General features: G+C 43.5%; 1 protein-coding gene across 1 annotated transcript in view; it reads left to right on the forward strand.

The window, feature by feature from the left end:
- The first annotated feature begins 208 nt into the window (after positions 1–208).
- The window catches only part of LOC123508144 (ADP-ribosylation factor-like protein 4C), a 41,804-nt gene continuing 38,674 nt past the window's right edge, over positions 209–3,338 (forward strand). Inside the window, exon 1 of the mRNA XM_045261665.1 lies at positions 209–361. The gene's annotated coding sequence lies outside the window, so the exon portion shown is untranslated. The remainder of the gene's footprint in view (positions 362–3,338) is intronic.

Consider the following 3,338-nt stretch of genomic DNA (forward strand, 5'->3'; position numbering starts at 1 on the left):
AGAACAATAAAAATACTCCTAAAAATGCGACTATCTTCAACTGAGTCTTTGGAAAGCAGTGATGGTGAGAGAGCAAAGCATTTCAGAATAGCGGCCTGGGTCTCGGTCTTGGCGTTTGGGCAAGTGTAGCTGTGTGTCTTCAGTTCGCTGGCTCGCTACGGTACGATAGTTTTTCCGGGACTGGCCAACAGCGTGTCCATTCATGCGCGCGGGTGCCAGAGGGGCAGTGGGTGGTGCCCGGCCTTAGTGTCAGTCAGTGCCAGGAGAGCCAAGTGCCGAGGGACGTTCAAGCAAGAGCCAGCCGCTTCCCACCACCACCAGCGCCACCGTCTGCCTGGCATAGGAGGAGCGGGTCGAGTGGGTGAGTGAATCTGTGAGTGAATGAGTGAGTGAGTGAGTGGGTGAGTGGGTGAGTCATACAATGTACCTTATAATTTTTTGTGCTTTTTTTATCATTGTTTTATAGTATTAGTGTTCGAGTTCACAGTGCTTGTAATATTGAGTGAGTGAGTGAGTGAGTGAGTGAGTGAGTGAGTCATACCGTCTTTCTTGTGTTTATAGATTCAATCGTTAATATTCATGGTTACTGTTGTTTTATAGATACTAAAAGTCGAGCGAATGAGTGAGTGAGTGAGTGAGTGAGTGAGTGAGTGGGTGGGTGAGTCATGCCTAATACATTCATGCATTCATAGATACTCACTCATTTAAACTCATAATAGTCGTTGTTTTATGGACGATACAAGTCGCTTTATGTCGTCTGTGTTTATAGCGACTCAAGAGGTCGTTAATCACCGCCTACTTGTACTCTACCTAATCTCTCGAGGGCTGGGAGGTCTCGTGTAGCTGGGAGAGGCTGCTGGGAGAGTAACGGTGGCGAGAAGGGGACAAGAGGACGCAGAGAAGCATAAGACGACCCTAACTTTATTAAAACTACATCAAAAACGTTCCTTGTTTGTACTCGCGGTGTGTGGGCGTGCAGGCGAGGGCGGCCATGAAAGAGGCACCAACACACACACACACACACACTCTCTCTCCTCCCACGCAACACGGCCCTGTCTTGTTATCTTTAATGAGATGAAGGTCGGGGTGGTGAATACTAGGGCAGGTGCGAGAGTGAGAGAGAGAGAGAGAGAGAGAGGGAGACTACCTGGCCGTTCCCTCGCTGTTCTGAATTCATTATAGAAGTGAACGGTGTAAGTCTCCTTAATCTGCATGCAAATGACCCCAACACGTCGATGGAAGCGCTTACATGAGAATACATAATAAGGTCACTTGGATGGACGCTTGTGGACTCATGCAGGCTCGTCTTCTCAACACTTCTGCGCTTCACCACTATTTCAAAAAGGCTTTATTCAAATTTACTCATGTTTTTTTTTTTTTTGTAAGGTGTTTTTTGCAGTTCTAGAGGCAGAGTGACAAGATTTCTACATTATTAACTGAAGGAACACTCTTGGAAACCCGGCTGGTCATCTCTGGGGCCTTGGAGTAATAGTCGTGGTCAGAAGGCAAAGCGTTTCTAAAAGTTAAGTTAGGTTGGGATAGGTTAGGTTTAGTTAGGTTAGCTTATATTGGGTTGGGTTAGGTTGAATAGGGTTAGGTTAAGTTAGGTTAGGTTTTTCGTAATTATGTTTGTTTCCGTGGTTTGTCCAGCAAGTCTGTGTGTTTTGTTAGGGTTTGAGTCTTTTTTAAGGGTCCTTTTTTCAGGCCTGGATGTTTTAGGGGCTGTTTTTAAGGTCTAGCTGGCTTTTTTAGTATCTGGCTTTTCAGGGTTTGGATAATTTGTGCTTGTTTAGGGTCTGGAATTAGGTTGGGGTTAGGGTGAAGTTAGTTAAGTTATGCAATCAGTTTTTTTTGTGGTGTTGGTGGGATGAGTATCGAGATGAGGTATGGATTGATGAAAGAGTTAAGTGGTGTGTTGTTACGTTTATTTTAGGTTAGGATAAGTTACGCCAGTTATGTATCTTATTGCTAGGTTAATTCAAGTACTTCCTATGACTTGACTTCATTTAAAAGGAGGAGGTTTCAAGACATTTATTCCCGAGTTTTGGCTAACCCTTTCGGATCTATAAGGGGACTGACAACTAAGTGGGCCTTTTTTTTTTCATTGCCCTTAGCCGGTGTTCCCCTTTTACATAAAAAAAAATTATATTAAATTAAGTTACACGTAATCAATGTTTTCGGTTTAGGTGAGGATAAGTTAGAGTAGGTTAGTTTACACATTAGAATTTTTTGGGGGTTGAGCCATGAATAGTTTAAGCCAATTCAGATTTAATTACTTAACCTAATCTAACTTAACTTCAATACCTTGACACGTTTTCATGTTCATTCTGCTTAGTATTGGTGGTTTTATGCAGCTTCTGAAACTCATGTCGTGGATTAAAATACTGAAGACTGTAGCTGTTAATCTTCTGACCTCCCTAGACCCTTCCTAATGTCAATAAAATGGTCTAATCGTACACAAATTCAAAAGTAAAAATGTGTCCCAGGATTGAAGTGATTAACCTAACATTCCACTCCTCTAACATAACCAACCTCACAAACCGGAGAATAAATCGCTTGTAACGAAGGCATCTGCTCACCTACACCATAATAGGATTAACGAAACCACACCCTGCCACCACCGCCACCTCAAAACACTAACATGAATTCATAAACACGAATTTATACCAATATTAAGAGCTAAATAAACGACAAACGCACATAAGACGCTATTTACGTGTAGCGAGCACGGATGCATGACTCCCTCGCCCGCAACACACACACACACACACACACACACACACGCGGTTAGGATGCATCGGCCGTGTGTCGCACCGCCTGACGCCGCTTTGGTATGTCATCCGCGCCCTAAGAGACACTGCTGCCCTCTGCCGGCTTCCCCATACACCACGCGGCAGACAGACACACAAACAAAAGTACTCGTTCCTCCATCAGAACCCCACGAGAGAGAGAGAGAGAGAGAGAGAGAGAGAGAGAGAGAGAAAATGTCACTCGCTCTTTGGTACTCCAGGGAAATTTAGGAAGAAAGGAAAGGTGAAGGATGAAAACTACATCTTTCTTTGCTTTTCTACGCCTTCAGAGAGAGAGAGAGAGAGAGAGAGAGAGAAAGGGGACCAGTTACTCACTCCGCAGTGCTCCCGGAAAATCTAGGAGGAAGGAAAATGAAAATTATGAAAACACTCATCGCATTTTTTATGCACTACACTACCAGAAGAGAAAAAAAGAGATAAAAAAGATACATCGACAAAGAGAAAAAGAGAATCAGATACTTGCTTTGTGGTATTCCAGGAAAATCTAGAAGTAGGAAAGAAAGCGTGAATTATGAAAATCTGCTTCAC

The sequence above is a fragment of the Portunus trituberculatus genome, chromosome 24 (genome assembly GCF_017591435.1).
Source record: "Portunus trituberculatus isolate SZX2019 chromosome 24, ASM1759143v1, whole genome shotgun sequence".
In the NCBI taxonomy this organism is placed as follows: Eukaryota; Metazoa; Arthropoda; class Malacostraca; order Decapoda; family Portunidae; genus Portunus; species Portunus trituberculatus.